Here is an 18,858-nt window from a genome sequence, read left to right on the forward strand (position 1 = left end):
GTCAATGAAAGAATGCTAATTATATACTATAAACATTTTTTGCAATGTAAATCCATGGTGTACAAACCAAATAAAATTTACATCATACTAAACATTTTCATCTGTGGGGGATCCGTCAGCCTTCCACATTGATCGCAGGGACTTTTCTCACAGATGCTTTTCTACGTCATCAGGGTTATCCTCAGCTTAATTTTCAGTTTCCCCTTTGATTCTAGTTCTGCCTCTGATCTTTCTGGTGCCGAAGTGGTTGTGGGAGCAGCAATGTCTGCAGGATCTTGCAGTACCTGCAGGAGGAGTAGCCACAGTCTTTTCCTTCTTGTGTTTCTTGTGTTACTGGGTGACAGACTGGACAGGGATGGAGGTTGCTGCAGATCAGGAGATCCAGGGGCCGATCTGGAGGATGAACTTCTCCTTACACACTGGGCGTGCTGAGGCCGCCTTCTTTTGCTGTGTTGTCTTTTCGAGTTTCAGAGTCCCGCCCCTGGTACTTGTTGATGCTGACTGCCTTCTCAGTGGTATGTTACTGCTTCTTAGGGCAGGGCTGAGCGGAGAAGGGGTGAGGGGACTCAAGGTGGCCTGAGGAACTCCAGGAGGTGGTGAGGGCAAATTGTGTTTGGTTGTGGGACGGTGCCTGTCGGGAAATCGGCTCAGGCTAGATGTTTTCTCTTGCTTTGATGATAGTGAAGGCAAATATCTCTGGGTGACTGGGAAGCTTATTTGAGAGGTGGAGAATGGGAGCACCTGTGCAGACGGTGATGTCTTCGTTTAGGAGGGAAGCTAGGGGACGTTCTTCTTTTTGGAGGTGGAGAAGGAGACTATCTCCTCTGTCTTCCAGAAGAATGTCTTCTTGGGGAAGGTGAGCTCCAACGTGGGGAAGGAGAAGGGAGAGGAGGAGGAAGACGAGGAGGAGGAAGAGGTCACCTTCTGACGGGCAGTGGGGGCCAAGGTCTCCGTCTACAGCGAGGGAAGCTTTTTGGCGCTTTCATCAAGAGGTACCCCGAGAAGGGAAATGTGTCTGCAGCCTGCCTACCTCGATATAATTCACATGAGACCTCTTGAGTCGCAAGTTGTTGAGGAGAGGAGGAGCTAGAGTCAGATAAAGACTGCTGCTTTTGTTGGCTGTCTTGACGTCTCTGAAGTGCGGAATCTGCTGCTCGCATTTTGCCACTTTCTCTTTCTTAGTTTAGATAACTTCTAGGTTTGGACGCTGGTGAAGGGGGCTCTCTTTTCTTAGTGTCTTTTTTGTCCGTTTTCCTGAAATTCTCTCTAGAGAGACAAAACAAACGTTTTTTTCTTTTATGGGTGCACTGTGCGGTGTTGAAGAATAATGAGTTTTTGGTGGGGGACTTGCTGGAGGTGACGGCTGTACCTTCATCTTGGGAGACTTGGTGGAAGGAGATAGCCTGCTAGTTTTTTGAGGATGGCTGGGTGTTCTCTTGGGAGGCTTCTTTAGTGGTGACCTAGAAGGGGTTGAGGAGGACGATGAGCTACTTCCGGACAAGGATGCTGATGAGCATCTTTTTGTCTCAATGGGGATTTACTCCTTTTATGCCTTGGTCGGGGAAACGTTTGTCTTTGGTGGAGTTGTCCTTTGAGGAATGGCCACCTTCTTGAGCTCCTGCATGGCTATGATCTTGACCAGGATCTATGGTGCTGCCTAGGTTGAATATGGGAAGGAGAGCTAGAATGCACATGGGACCACAATTTGGAATGAGATCGAGTGCCTTCTCCTTGCCCTTTCCTTTTTGGATTTTTTTTTTTTCCAGAGAAGGTTCTCTATACCCTGATAAGTGTTCAGTTTTGAGAACTTTTAGGACGTCACTAGTAGAGCTGGCCTCTTACACTGAAGGTTCTTTTACTTTCACTGCAGGGTTTGGGAGCTCTGGAGTCGTCTTCATTTCAGGAACTAGGCAAAGACTTTCCGGCTCTTGATTCTTTGAAGATGAGATGGAGAATGATGGCCCTGCCTCTCTCCTGATGGGGGAAATTCATCTTCTAGAAAGCGATCTGGATTGGCATTGTCTAGGGCTTCTGGATCTCACCGTTTTTCTGTTCTTTCTTTTTCTTCCTTTCCTCTTATCTTTGTCTTAATCTTGCTTTTTCATAGATGCCAAATTTCTTGTACAGTATATCTCTGTCGTATTTATTCTTCCTTGAGTTCTGGGGAAGCGGAATGGAATCCAGCCATTCTCTCTTGTGCATATAACAGCAGAGGCCATAGTTCATGAATTTTTTAGCTATTCTTTTTTTTTTCATTCAAAAATCCAGACAGGTCAATTTGAATTCTCTTGGAGCGTGGGGTCTTCACTTCCAGCTAGTTGAATGGTAACTCAATCACAATATCATTTTAAAACCCAAAGATTTCTATTATTCATTTTGCTATCCAAGGCTTTTATAACCTCCAAATTTAGTTTGCTTGTGGTTTCTCCTCAGGCCTCTCTCCTTGGCTTGCAGACAGTCACCTTCTTGCTCTGTCTCCACATGGCCTTTTTCTCTGTGCAAGCACACTCCTGATAATCTCTTCCTGTTGTTATAAGGACAGGAGTCCTATTGGATTTGAAGCCCCACTGTTAAGATTAATTTCCTTAATTGCCTCCGTAAAGCCCTATTCCACATATAGATACATTGGGGGTTAGGATTCAACCTAAGAATTTGCGGAGGATACAATTCAGTGCACACAGAGGGGAGCTGAAAGTAGAAATGCAGTTACAAATGAACTTAAAAGGATTTCAAATTGATAACTACACTGAAGAAGGTGGGGCTGAAAAGAACTAACTTATGTAACTCTGGAAAGTAGCATTTTGGCTAGATAATATAAGACTAAAGTCAAAAGGAACTTTACGGAAATACTATATTATATAAATAATATTTAGTAACTTTTTCTCACAAGTTGTATGAGTTATAGTTTTAAACCTCGTTTATTAGTATGCTAGGTTTAACAAATAAATAAATGCAATTTTGGATCCTGGATTGGACTCTGGAGCAGAAAAAAATGTTAATGGAGGGGCTGGCTCTGTGGCATAGTGATTAAATTTGGCACACTCCACTTCGGTGGCCTGCGTTCACGGGTTCAGATCCCAGGTGCAGACCTACACACTTCTCAAACCATGCTGTGGTGGCAACCCACATATGAAGTGAAGGAAATTTGGTACAAATGTTAGCTCAGTATTAGTCTTCCTCAAGCAAAAGAAGGGGAAGATTGGCAAGAGATGTTAGCTCAGGCTAATCTTCCTCGGGGGGGGAAAAACATGTAAAATCTGGTGAAATCTAAATAAAATCTGTACTTTAGTTAATAGCATGGTGCTAATATTAATTTCTCAGTTTTAATAATCATACTATGCTTATAAGGTGTTAAGTTAGGGGAAGCTGGGTAAAGGGTGCAAAGGTAATGTCTGTACTATTTTGCAGCTTTTCTACATATATAAGATTATTTCAAAAGAAAAGGACACAAGAATCAAAAATGTAAATCTAATTTTCATCTCTAGAATTTATTTACGATTTCAATATTATTTGTAATGTGATGTTTTCTTGCTATTAGTGTCACCATAGTTTAGATATACAATGACTAAAATTGTTCATGTATAATTTTTTTGTTGCAATTGTTATATTTTTAGTATATATAAAAATATGTAATATATGTAATGTATATTGTAATATAATATATATACTAAAATTATTGCAATTCTATATTTAGTATATATAATTATTATATTATATACTTTGATTTCCTATAAAGTTCTCAAAGTTCTAAGATAAATTTTATTCAAAACTAAAATGCACTTTATGAAAATATTTTCAGAAAAAGTAATTTAAGATTTCAGAAGACACAACACTGTTGAATAGAGGAAACTGGAATATTGTGTTAGATGATTTTTTCTACTTCTTTTCACATATAGAAAAGAAAAGGAAGCTTAAGCTTTGGTGCCTTGGTGACATGACTTGTGGACCTTGTTAGCAATGCATGCTACAGGAGACATAACAGGAGTATCTGTCTAATTGGCATTGTTTCCCAAGAAGTCATTATGTACCCAGCATAGTGTGTGTCATTTCAATATGAAGGTAATTAAATCACCTCATCCAGTGCATGGAAGTGTGGGTTGGTTTAATGCGTGAATACCTAAGTTTTACAATTCAGGGCATGTTACCCGAGGTATGCTTTCAATAGGTGATTTTAATATACCTTAACTGGATATCTTTCCCCCTTCCCTCTGGCTGATAAATTTTCAAAAACACTCTATCGTTGTTCCATACCAATTAAAATTCAATAAAAGTTGTTCTTTCTCAAACACCGATGAAGGATGACTTAGACTTTTCTTGTTGTTGTTGTGATGGCAGTGGTGGCAGTAGTTTGAACAGTAAAAAAATATAGAGTACTTAACTAGATATAACACATTCTAGTGGACTTTATTAAATAGCATGATTAAGAAACACTTCTGGGGGGCCAGCACAGTGGTGTAATGGTTAAGTTCATGCTCTCTGCTTCCATGGCCCACAGTTTGGGGGTTCAGATTCCAGGGATGGACCTACATGCCACTCATCAAGCCATGCTGTGGTGGCATCTCACATACAAAATAGAGGAAGATCAGCACAGATGTTACCTCAGGGAAAATCTTCCTCACCAAAAAGAAAAAACTTTTAGGGAATTATAATGAATTCCTCTTCTTACCCAAGATGTCAATATTCAAAATCAAAATAGATTCAATTATCATTTCACACAATGTTTAATACACTTACAGGATCATTTTAAAAAGCCACTTGTATTCATCAGATATGAAGATAACTAGGAAAGAAACGGCTTCATAGATGGATTGCTTTGATTAATAAAAAGTTAATTAAGTGAAGGTAAATGCTGAATATTAGTAACAGGAGCAAAGTAAATGTAAAGAAACAAATCAACGTTATTAGTATCTACTCAGCATACTGTTAAAAGAACACAATTTAAAGATTTACAGGCACAAGATACATATTGGTCATATTCCTTTTTAATTGTTCTTTCAATAATCAAAATATAGCAGAATTCATTGAGTCATCTTTAGATTAGCAACAAGTTATAAGATTTGGCTTTTGAGATTTTCAGATGAGTGGTATTTATAATATACTTCTTATGAAAGAAGATAATTTAGACTCTGTCATTTTTTGATTAACTCAAATAAAATAATAAATTGAAAACTCAGACTAACATGGAGACACCTTCTAAAAATGTTGATAAAAATATTTTAAAGTTCTGTGGACTGAAAGGAATTCTAATCCCCCTGAAGTCCTAAATCTTTGAAAATACTATACTTACCAAAACTACAATATGTCCCGCTATATCAGTGTTTATAAATACTCATATTAAAAATAATTTAAGCTTATAGTCAACAAATTTTTAAGTTTTAATAAAATTAAGATTAATAGCATTATAATAAATTACCAGTTTCAAAAGGAAGAATCAAAAATTTCACATAGCAATGTTTTCTTTGATCAGAAAAACATGCATTGTCTTAGACTTTCACAGAGTATGTGAGTGACTTTGTATTGACAAAGGTGCTCTAAGACCTTCCTTCTCCAGCTGTCGTCCAAGGACCTGCAGTGGCCTCATCACTTGAGAGGTGGTTAGAGATGCAGAATCTCAGGCCCTTCCTCAGACCTCTTGGCTTATAAATTGCACTTTAAGTTTGACAAATGCTATTCTAAGGAACTGATTCTCTAATTTGGCTATGCATTGGAAACACTGAGAATTCTTTTAAAAAGTACGGATGGTGTTTCAACCTCAGAAGTTCTGATTTTGTAGGGATGCAGTGCAACTTAGACATAAATTTTTCAAAGCTCTGGGGTTATTGTGATAAGCAGCAGTTTGAGAACCACTGCTTTAAGATAAATCATCAGTCACCAATAGGCAACTTGTTGACAGACAACTGCAAGCCACCCAACCACAGTCAATTACATTGATCGCTATTTTTATTTCTGTTAAAGAGGAATTAAAGTATTTAAGGCTTCCCTTCTAAAAAGCATGTTCTTGAAAAGTTGTACTTAATGCAAAGGATTCTTTTTAGAAAGATGGTTGTGAATACATTTGTAATTATGAATCCCATTTTAATTACTACATTATTAACATGATTTGTGTCTATAATTTTACAGTTTTCTTAAATTAATCATGTTTAACACTTTGTCTTTAATCTGGTTTCCAAATATAAGTCCTATTTTGATGTTATAAACACAGCCCTTACTTATTTTTGATTATTGAAATATTTGCTTACACTGGAGTTAGTACTTATTTCCAGAATTGAAATAGCAAATTACTGGGAAGGTCACATATTGTTCTCCATTACCCTGCCTAGTACGCTTAAGCTTTTTGTCCCAATGAAGGTGCATGTTTTAATCTATACTAGGCATTTTTGTAATAGAGTGATAGTTGTCTGAAATGTTATGCCCTTAGGGCACAGGTAACACTCCTGAAACGCGTTTTGTGTCATTTTGGGTAGTACCAATTTATAAGTGAGTGTTTAATAAATACCACTGGTGATTATTATTATACAGTGCTTTTCCTGGCGCAATAATAAGCATAGATTACGTGCGATAATATAGTTTTTATTTCAGTTGAACTCTCCAAATTTACAGTTCACCCTCATGACCTTTCCAATAAATATATAAATGGTATGTTTCTGTTTTTGTTTTAATAACAACTATGCAACAATGACTCTTTATAATTGCCTTTCACCATACCCTTTAACTTATACTTGTCCTTGTGTGGAATATGCATTTTCTTGAGTGTGTGCTCATGAGAGGGTTAATACATGAAAAGGAGATAATAAATATAGAGAAGTAGCAAGTATTTAATTACCTATAACTAGCTAATTAACATCTTAATTAAAGAGTCTAAATATACTAATTTTAACTAGTTAAGTGATATATTGTATCAGATTACAGTGTGAGGTTGATATAAATTAATCACCTTTAATCTGATAAAAGTCATTCTTTCTCTTATCCGTACACATTCTAATTGCCATATAATCATCAGTATAGGTTTCAAATATTTTAAAAGTATTTAAATATGCATGAAACTCTACAAGAAAATTGTATATCCTTGAGTCTTCTCTGTTTTAAAGCGAGGAAAAGTCATCATCTCTAAAATCCAAACCTACACTATTAGCTTTAGATTTTTGAGACCAGAATTCCTGATGCCTAGATTGATGTCCAGTCAGTTTTGACCGGGTTTTAATCAGTCAATCAGCCAAAACTGACTGGACGTTAATCTAAGCATCAGGAGTTCTGAGCTTTTGTGATAAACACATTTGGAAATCCTGAGTTTTAGATTCTGATGAATACGTATAGTACTGATCAAGGTTGTAGATGAAATTTTGATGTTTTATACTAAAAAAGATATTTTGGAAGTTATGCCTTAATATTTTGTGATGTATAAACTTTTGCCTTAGTCTCATTTTTTTTACAAAATTAATGTAATAAATTATGTATACTATATTCCTGTAGAATCCCTACATGAACTATTTTCCATAAGAGAGAAAATAACTTAAAAAAAGACTCTTCCCCCAAAAATACTTTATTCAAGAAGCACTGAATGAAGGAGAACTGTCTCATGTCAGAAAGGTGAAAAATGACAGGGTAATGAAATAGCATATAATACTTAGATAAAAGCTGAATTTCAAGAAGAACACAAAGAACACAGCGTATGATTATAAGCACTTTCTTAGAAATTTGAATTCATTCTATATCTAAAATACTAACAGCATTAGTTGTAGCAATAACCATTGAAAGTCTGGTTTCCACTACTTGGAACTTAATATAACCGCCCTCATCCATTTCTTAAGACTGTTATGCAGTAATTAAAAACTATAAAGCAAATATAATGCTACATACATGCCTAATAAGGCTAATAACGTTTATAATGATACCAGCTGTTGAAATCCAACAGATATACATAATTAATGGCAGTTGAAGTTTACCTACAGCTTTTCCATCTGCTTCATTAGAATACAATTTCCCAAATTAAAAAATGGTGTTTTACTTTAAAAGTCAAGGTTTCTCTCCACACCCATTCTAAAATATGTGCAGGTTTTGTCTGTAGCCTAAATATGTATTTAATTTCTTGATTCAAGAAAATCCCCAAAGGAAATTTTATGATAAATACATTTGGAAATACCATCTCTTTCTCTAATCATATTTTGTATATGTGTCAAGTTTCAATACCTTTTTTAGTAATATCAAAAATAGGGCTGTAGGATAAGTATTTCTGTTACCTCCGTTGAATAGTTTAGGAAACTAAGGGTAAAGGAGGGATTAATACAGAGATAACCATAAAAATCAGAGAAAATACCTTCATAGTTTAACAAAGGACAAAAATAAATAGAGCAAACAGGTCTAAAGTTTATTGGCAATGATAAAAAGAGAAAATGGATGTAAACATACATTATACACTTTGAAAAAGCCAGCTGTGTCATTCAACATGAGTTGGGTGATGTTCCTTATAACACTCGGGTGTCCCTGTGCAGAGAGGTTAGGTTGGCAGAGTATTGAAGATCCTCAATTATAGGTTTCAAGTTGAAGAGAATAAAAACAGATGAGTTAAGTAGATGTTGGTAGAACAATTAAGGGCCTAAAAATCAAATATGCCGTTGGCTATATGGAATGGATTCCAGAAGACATTTATTAGGTCCTAGGAGAGCACACAATCCAGGAACACACACCTGGAGTAACCCTCAGCTTCATTTCTCCTCAATCCTTTATGCTTTTATATTTCAGAAAAATGGATAGAAAACAAGTCTTAGTCTTCTAATTCTAGCTTAACATTGGAAAATAAATTGATCTTAATCAAATAGGAAGAGTGTCAAAAATTCAGCCACACTAAATCAGAGTAAAGGGGGACGTTCTGGACAGAGCTGTCAACAAAACTTGAGCATAAAGAAGATACTAAATGTTATTAGTAATTATGGATAGCTTCTTGTACAACAATGAAAGAAAAGAATGCAACATGAAGATGAGGAACTCAGTCTATAAGAAAACATAACCTAAGTTAGTAAGTACATATCACAGAATAACATAATACGGATAATAGTAGGTACACACAATAAAAATATAGACATAAAAGAGCTCAAAATCCAGATAAAACAAAGAATTGGATAAAAAGTGTGACTGTATAGTTGGAGAAAACAATTCAGAAAAATATGCAATGCTAATGTAATAAATAAATAAGAAACATCCAGAGACATAAATAGGGGGCTAAAAAATACAACTGTGGCATGGAGGAATAAATTGAAATAATCATCTTGAATACAAAGAAAAAAGGTAAATAATACATTTAAAGAGGAGACAATAGTTCTGAATACTTGGATTCCATTACTTCTTATGAATATGTTAAATAAAAGATGCCTATTAGTCATACAAAAGAAGGAGTTAAGTATGAACAAGTTCAGAGAAAAGATCCAGGCTGGAAGTCTAGATTTTAGAGTTTTCAGTATATAACATGTAATATTTAAAGCCACAAGACTGAATGAGATATCAACCATAAGCTTATTATTAATAAAAAAGACAGGAGATCCAAGGACTGAGATATACCAGCAACAACACTTCGAAAGAAAAAGAGAAGCCAGAGGAGAAAGCAGAAAGAGTTGCATGTATGGTATGAGGAACAGCAGGGAAGTGTGTGGTTTCCTGGATGGCCAGTGATGAAAGTGTATTAAGGATGAGGACTGATCAACTGTATCCACTGTTGATAAAGGGTCAAAGTAAGTGTCGACAAAAAACCTATTATTGTGCTTAGTAATAGAGGTCTTTGATGCCTTTAACAAGAACAGTTTCTATGTAGTGGCAGGGTCAAAAATATAATTGGTGTGAAATTGAAGAGAGAAAGAATGACTAATGAATTAATAAAACTAAGCAGTGACCATCACTTTGTTGATATTACAGAAAGATCCAGTCATAGATTAGGGACCTCAAAATAGATGTTCACAACACCATCTGTAAAGTAGTCCTGCAAAAATCAACCCTGAATCTAGAAGGTGTTCAGTGACACCATAGCGTTGCTATATGCAAAAATCAGACTGCAGGAAAAATTATGTGGTTTTGAAAATAAATAAATGGAAAGAAAAAACAATATGATGAAGGCAGAACCTATAGATCAAAATAGACACAAAAAATTTACAGTCAGTTACAAAGCAGTTAATATCTTGCATATTGATTCAATCAAACAGACTGGAAAGAAACACATTTGTGAGAATCTTGGTAAATTTTGAATACTGATTGATCTTTTAATACTATTAAAGAAATATTTTTTTTTGTTGCTTTGAAACAGAACTGTGGATTTTCTAGTCTATCTTTTAGAGAGACATCCTGGATGTTTATAGATAGGTAGTTATATCTGAAAATTACTTCAAAATAATTTAACATGAAGAGGGAGAGTGGGGGTATAGACAAAATAATATTGTCTGCAAGTTAATAATCAATGAAATTGGGTGATGTATATATGTGGGTTTTTTATATAATTTTCTATAATTTTTTATGTATTTGATAATTTTCATAATAAAAATTCTAAAAAATAGAGCTCAGATAGGTTTTTTAATAATTAAAATAGAGAATGAATAGGAGGAAAGTTATCAGAGAAAGCAAGCATCAATGACTTCTCCAAGGAATTATCCTCTGTTCAAAAAAAAGGGCAGTCAAACCTCAAGAGGATTTTTATAAGGGGAGAGAGATAACATCTTGCTTGTATGCTGACGGGAATGATTGAATAGAGTTGAAAAGTTGTTGCTATAGGGCAGAGAGAAGATGCTTGCTGAACTGAAGTCCTTGGATGGGCATAATGGGCTCCTCAAATGGAATCTGGTGCAAAAGTAGAGTAGTTTGTAGACCAATGCACATACTGTTCATCTATAATATAAAGATAGAAGGTGGATAGTATGGGTATATATACTGGGAGTCAAGGACATATGGTAGTGCGAGTTAGAGGAAGAACTCTTCTGCTTGAAAATGAAATAAGAAGCCAGGTTATCAGTTGAGCATTAAGTTAACAGATGAGATGTTGCAGGTTTGAGAAGAAAGGAGGACATCTTAAAGTCATCTAGAAGAGTGGAAGAGGGAGTAACTAGAGAAATGTTGTGTGCATGCCAGATAGCATTAAAGGCCCACTTGAGATTTCTGGTCAAGAATTTGAGATTAAATCCGTTAGCATAATTTGAAGCATTTTATCCATGGCAATCAACATATACCTATCTGAATCCAATTCTTTTGAATACCAATTGGGATTTTAATATCATTAAAGAAATATTTTTTCTTTGTTTAGAAATGGAACTGTGGATTGGTTTTCCAGACAATAACTAGAATCCTCTTGTTAGGAGCATACACCTGATAATAATTTCCCCACAATTAATGGTTTTCTGTTGTTCTTCAGATGAAGGAAGATCTTTTAACATGAGAAATAAGGCCATACTAATCTAGTCTTTACCTAACTTTCTCACCATATTTCAAACTCTCCCTAGTTGTCTCTATTCTGTTCTCAAAAGGGCTTTTTACTTTCGCTGCCCTAATAATTGTTTCGTAACATGTGTAACTAAATGAATAAAATAAATGGTTAATTAACAGGAAGTTAATAGCCATGAGTTCACATATAGTAATTTCCCAGAAAACTTCCCAGTAAAATTCCTAGCAAAATTTCTGGGAATATTTTATCTTTTAGATTCAACACAAAATTTATTTATTTTGTGCTCCCAATATCTAGTAAGATGCTTGAAAGCAGTAGGCACTTAATAACTCTTTGTTGAATGAAAATATTTAATATAGCTTTCAACATTTCACACATTGACCCTACTTAGAGAAACTGGATCTTAAAAGTTACTTTTTAAAGTAAAAACAATAAAATATTCATTTATAAATTTGCTAAAGAATTGGTCTCATTGTAGATCTTGGTATATATGTGATCATAAAAATATAGAAAATATATAAATCGACTTAACTTTACATTAGGTATATTATATGTATATGTCCATATTTAACTAAAATCATTTGTATGCCCAGTGCCTAGAATAATATTGGCACATAATGGTATGGAGAGTAAAAAAATTTTTTTGACCCTCTTATGGTCCCTGGCTTGGTCTTAAAATTAAACTGAGAAAGATTAACAGGCAAAAAGCAAACACATTTTATTGAATTTTTACATGTATATGGGAGCCTTCATAAGAGAATGAAGACCTGAAGAAGTGACCAGAGTAGCAAACTTTTATATCACTTAGACAAAGAAACAATGAAGTTGTGAAAAATTGGCAAGATGCAGGGTTTGGGGCTAGAGGTAATAAATGGTGAAGGAGTAAATAGGAAGATAAGGGCTGGTTTAACAAGATTTGTTTGTATGGATTTGTGGGCTGCGGTTCCCGATTTCTGGATATAAGAATGTCTTCTCTCCTCCTCGTAGTGGGTTGGGGGGGACTTTTCACATGGGAGGTTTATGGCCTATTTCAGGGAAGAAGGGTGAGGAAGGGAGGTCAGAGTGACCTTAGTGCTTCTGTTGTCTTTTAAAAATTCCTTTAGCTTGGGCTGGCCCAGTGGCACAGCGGTTAAGTTCGCAAGTTCCACTTCTCAGAGGCCCAGGGTTCACCGGTTCGCATCCCAGGTGTGGACATGGCACTGCTTGGCACGACATGCTGTGGTAGGCATCCCGCATATAAAGTAGAGGAAGATGGGCACGATGTTAGCTCAGGGCTAGGCTTCCTCAGCAAAAAGAGGAGGACTGGCAGTAGTTAGCTCAGGGCTAATCTTCCTCAAAAAAAAAAAAAATTCCTTTAGCTTAAGATATTTAATGTACCAAGGTGCCATACTTTGGGGCAGTAGGCCCTCATCAATAGCATAATAGAAACTCAATAAATACTTTCTGAATGAATAAATAAGTAAAAGAAGGATGAATTAGACCACAATATATATACATATACATATGCATATATATGTGTCTGTTATTTATTTATAACATAGTACAGAGTACTTCTTCCTGCATCAGTGTTTGTGTCTCCATTGTTCCATCTCCCCTTGATGTCTGACCTTAGCACATTTCACATTTTGGGGAAATCAGAAGTTACATTTCTCACCAGTGAAAGGGCACTCTTGCACCGGAGTATCTTACTCCTATTATTCTGGGGCTTCCATTTTTGCATGTGAGATTCATCAAAATTTATGCATTCGAGAACATCTTCCATATTGTCTAGATAAGAAAACTGAAACAAAGCGTATTGAACAGGCAGAGCAAAGGTCACTGAGACAATGCTATGGCCAGGATAAAACCCAAAGCTCTTGACTGTTCATCCACTAAATGCTGAATGGTGCTCTTTTTCAAATGATGCCAAGAAAGTCACATTTGCATTAATAACTTTGTGCATAGTTATTTAAAAGAGAAGTAGCTTAGCATAGTGATTAAGAGTGAACCTTGGAGCCAGTTACTAGGGTTCAAATCTGTCTCTTCTGCTTACCTTGGACAAGTTCCTAACCTCTCCATGTCTTAGTTTCCTCATCTGTAAAATGGCTATGATAAAATAATAGCAATTACCTCATACAGTTGTTTAATGGCATTGAATTAAATGAGACATTGTTTGTAAAAGTGCTTAGAACATTTTTTGGCTTATAATAAGTGACATATAAATGTTAGCTACATAACTAAATATGTATAAAGATTTATTTCCATTTTTTATGCCTCTGGTTCCAAGAATGATTAGAGGGTACAGGATTAGCAACTAGTCTGTAATTTATCCTTCTTACATTTGGGACCCTAGAGAAGAAAAAAAGAAGAGAAAAAGTGATTGTGTCAAATCTAATTGTTCACATACTTATCAGACATCATAAGGCATTTTTTTTTCATGAGAAGATAATGGAGATAATGGAGACTTCTTATTTCTGTAAAGCTTTTACCAATATTTGGTTAATCTAAGTTGTTTATAATAAATAAACAGAATATATGAATTTTAGGGGGCATGGCACACTGGAAAATATCACTAACTATGTAATTTTTGGAGTATAAAATGGAGATCTTTCATGACTGAAAAGTTCCCTTTGGGTAAGTCATGCCCTACATTCACTTTCTGGAGGCCTGAAATGCCAGAGTACATCCAAATGCAGCAAAGAAGAATGAGGGCAACTGTTTTTGAAGCAAAAACAATCTCTATGACTTTCCAGAGTCTAGTGATTATATCAATCCTTTCCATTTTTAGTAAGTTTGTTACTGAAGAAAATCTTTGATTTTTTTGAATTAAATTTGGCAAGCTATTTCTTTGTTAACACGGAATGACACTATGTAAGTGATTGTCTATCAAACCCACAGTTCATAAATGTCTACCTCACCTTGATACCGAACCTCTTCATCTCAACTTCCTGTGCCTGATGGGCAGTAAGTCAAACACTGAAACATCCGTGCTTGGAGATGGAGAAAGGTTTATTCAAATTGGCAAAGATGAAAGGTGGAAGCATGAATTTGCTCAAATCCGCCTTCATAAGAACAGAAAATGGGGTTTTTTTAGAGCTAAGGGGCTTGGTAGGAGGAGCTGGGAGAAACAAAGCAATCACGCCTGATAAGCCCCTAGGCAATCGGCAGCGGCTGCCCAGGGACTGGCCATCTGGTGATGGCAACCTCCTGGAGGCATTCTGTATTGGGAACAAGGTTGAAAGGCAATCATGTTCTTGTTGAATATCTACAGCAACCCTCAAGTACACAGCTTCAACCTTTAGTCAAGAACCAGGATGAAATGGGAAAGCAAGATGAGGATTTGATGCCATGACGGTACCTATTCATCTTTGATGTGAATTGAGAAAAACTTGAGGCAGGTCACGGGGACCAGGGTGACCAATGTTTTTTAGAAAAATTAAGACTTAAACTCAAGGAACTAGCTAAATGGGTGGATGAAGAATACGCTCCTGGGCAGAAGGGAAATTAGCAAAAATTTCCATTCTCTACTTGTTAGCAGTTAAAATAAAAACAAGATATTTAGAAGTTTTCTTAACAGAATAAAAAGAAATAAAACCAGAAATTCCTGTCAGTGGAAAAGTCTTCTTATGCTTCTGTAGCCACCTAGGAGTCTGGTACATTATAGGTAAATTATCTCAATTAAGATCACGGATTATACTCTAAAAGGTATATAAGGATGAAGGATGTGGTCACGTGACCATGGAATTTCAAGGGTATTCTGTTTAACAATTAGGGTTCTTTATAGCAGAAGGCTGGCAAATCATTATTGGAATAGATGCATGGATCTTTAGAATCAATCATGGAGTTGGGAGGGGTCTCTATTTCCAGAAAATGCTGAATGGAAAAAATTCTTTAGGTTGGCAAATAATCCCCAAGTAAACTTAGTATAAGCAGACATTTCCAGATAGTGAGTATTTATTAACTTGCTACAGCTGGTGAGTGACGGTTTTGGCAGATCTACTCTATTGGGGTAACTGCCCACATGCCATTTGAAGCAATATAAATATTATAAATGCAGGCAGTTCTAAACTGGATTTATGATGACGTATTTAATTTAATGTCATTGACAGGGACTATGAGATATGTTATAGTATGACAAAGGATTCCCTAATCTTCTGTGCTTTATTTAATCTTGTTCTCGGGGTCTAGTGAATATTTAGGAGGTAGTAACTAACTTGCTCTTCATGCATGAAGTTGCATGATATGAAAAATATGATGGCTATACAAAAGAACCTGCTTAATGGGAGGAAAGAGAAAAGATAGAGAGGAAAATGTTAAGGGATACCTGGCACAATGGCAGCAGAGCGTTGTCTGATATAGCGCCCAAAGATGAGAGGATGGTGTAAAAAAGACAGGGCAGGATTGCGCTCTGCTATACACAGTGTCACTAGGAGTCAGAATCCACGCGAAGGCACTAACAACAACAAATCAGCACAACTGGGTGGAATTGTTTAGATGGCTTTCAAAGAATAGGGTAAAAACAGAAACTTAACAGAATTCCCATTAAGGAGTGAAGAGCTTATTATCAACATAGAGCGGTTTGTAGAGGTGAGAGAACTGCTCCACCCACCTCTTAGATTGCCACATCTAATATTCTCTCTTTATTCTCCCTAAAGAAATTCAAATTTAATTATGAGGGTCATGATTTAGAATGAAATATATTGAATAGGCAGGGAGCAGGAGATGAGAGTTGCATATTTACACTCTAAAAATTAAGTAACATTAAAAGGCCTAGATTTACTTGGCCAAACCCTGGATGAGGATCTTAAGACATACCAAAGTGTTGGGTGACATTTTGGGCGTGGCATTCAACACATTTTAGATTTTCTAGATACAAAAGTTCAATATGACCTGTCTGACCGGTACAGTGGCACTCTGATAGGCTTGAAAGGTATACTGCGAGTTTATGGAGATGTATGGTAGACGAAATCAAAGTGAAGTTTAAAGAACAAATTGCAAAGTTGTATTGGAGAAATTAGTCTATGGTCATATAGACTTTACCTGCGTGAATAATTTGGGTGGATAATGTGTGTGAGTGGGGCATGTTTCCCTTACCCTTTCCATCGACTTAAATCTGTTCTTCAACCAGTTAATTGGTCAAGCTAAATACTGGACTTGTCCCATCTCTCCTTTATAGCAAATATTAAGCAATGCAGTGTTTCAGGAGGGCAATGAGAGTTCACTATTGTGATTAAGAGAATGGTGGAAGGAAGATTTTTAATTCCCCGTAAAGTCTTTTTTATCAATACTATGTAGCCAGTATGCAAAACAGATGGTTCCAGGAGGTTGACAATGGACTAACGTAATTAAACAAGGTGATTCCTTAGATTGATTCAGCTGCACTTGATATGAGGCAGGCTTCATAGGAAGTGCAACAAGCCAAGGGGAACAGCAGGTCACAAGGCGAATGCCTTCATTTCCATACACATTTGGAGTTCATCCAGACTCAAAGGTAAGGTTGCCAAATTTAGCAAATAAAACATGAGAGCCCAGTTAAATTTGAACTTCATATTTAATTTATTTTTTTTAGTATAAGTATGTCCTAAATATCGTATGGGACAGATAATGTATTTTATCTGGCAACTCTATGTGGCATTCATCTGGATTGGAATTTAGTTTGTGTTGCCATAATTTGAAATTTGAATTGCTGTAATCTACTGAGGCAGGACCTGGTAACCATTTAAAATATGTTAATGTACTACATTGATGATATGACTGGCCTCCTCTGAGGAGGAAGCACGGGAAGAGTTAAGCACTGTTGTCACCAGAACTAGAATAGACTGATAAATCCCACTGAAATTCAAGTGGCAGTCCAGTGTGTGAAATGCCCAGGGATTCTTTACTCAAAGGCTGCCTGTTCAGCTGCTTTTCACAGCCCATTAAATACACACTGACTACCTTGTTGTGGGAAGTTGGTGTAAATTGTCCCATCTGTAGAAGGGCATCAGATAATTCAGGAGTCTGAAATACTGGTTATGGCTGGGGTCACAGAAAAGAGACATTCAAATAGAGAAGAAGAGCAGTGAAGATTACTCATAAGATGGAAGTAGTATATTCCTGGCATCCAAAACAAAGGAACTCCAAAGGAACATACCTTGTTCATGAGATTAGTTCAGTGCCATAGGGCTGACTCTAGAGCACTCCCAGGACTTTCCCATCCCCATTGCTACATAAGCTGAACAATATGATTCTCCCCAACTGAGTCAAAACCTGCTTCCTGGTTCCCAATTGAGGATTTCATTTTTGGTGGAAAATCGTCTGCAGTACACCCTGCAAATGGTAAATTCTTAGTGACAGAAGTTCAGAGCTGAGAGTTGTTTATTTCACAACAGAAGAGAAGTTAGCCTTGGGTGCTTAGGGCACTGTTTGAATATTCACAGACTGTTGGGTAATAGCTAGTGGCCTTGCAATATGGACAGGCAAACAAAATCCTAGGTGACTAGACAATAAAAACATCATCCTAGAGAGTTTTCAGTAATGGAAGTTTCTGTGGGAATTTACAGAAATAAAGTGGTCCCTGCAGACACTTTGTCTGCTGTCTCTGCCCTGAACCCTGAGGGATAACCTTAGGGTGTGCTCACACATGCACCCATTACCAACTACTTCTTCGGTCTGTCTGCCAAGTCCTGTGGTACTCCTCAATGCAAGCCCTGTTGGCTCTCAGGGCGAAGCAATTTGGATACCTATCTCTTAGATGGCAGCTGTAAAAATTTGGGTGCCAGACATATGAACAAGCTCCTTCCAGGGAGATGCTAGTGACTTGGTTTTATTGTTGGAGTGAACTGGAGGAAGAAGGTGAGGAGGTGCCCACCGGCTCATCTTGGCTCTGGGGAAGATCACAGCCAGTACCGAGATGCATGCTAATTAGAAGCCAGACCCTCAAGCAGCAGCTTGTAAAGTATGCAGTCAAGCGCCTTCCAACCACACAACAGGCAATCAAAGACAAAAATCAGTTGCCAGCTCAGAAAGGGATTGAGATGCTAAGGCAGATGCTTTGTCAGACCTGTAAAGGCTACCTCCCTAGGTATACGAAACACAGAGACTCAGGTACTCACACCATGTGCTGATGGACAGAGAGAACACACTTTACTGTGGTGCCCTATGAAACTGCTATCAGGAAAAGAAACTATACCTATTTTGAAAAGGAGAAAACTCACTTGAAAATGGCTTGGGGAACAATTCCCCACAGTCAAGAGTTCTACCATTTATAGCAAGTGGATTATATTGGACCTATACCAATAGCCTCAGGGAGCTACTAATTGTTGTTAACTCGGATTGACACTTATTCTACTTTATGCTTTGCTTATCTTGTAACAGAAGTAGCTTTGGATATTGCTATTAAATGTCTGACAGAGTAAATTCTCTGTCAATTTAGACTATTTGAATATATTTCTTCTTAACCATATTATACATTTCACTTCTACAAT

General features: G+C 36.6%; 1 pseudogene; it reads right to left on the reverse strand.

Annotated features, from left to right (window-relative positions):
• Positions 1-372: 372 nt before the first annotated feature.
• On the reverse strand, positions 373-13,471 carry LOC124231520 (serine/arginine repetitive matrix protein 1-like; annotated as a pseudogene).
• Between the last annotated feature and the right edge of the window lie 5,387 nt (positions 13,472-18,858).

Source organism: Equus quagga, chromosome 21 (assembly GCF_021613505.1).
Source record: "Equus quagga isolate Etosha38 chromosome 21, UCLA_HA_Equagga_1.0, whole genome shotgun sequence".
Taxonomy (NCBI): domain Eukaryota; kingdom Metazoa; phylum Chordata; class Mammalia; order Perissodactyla; family Equidae; genus Equus; species Equus quagga.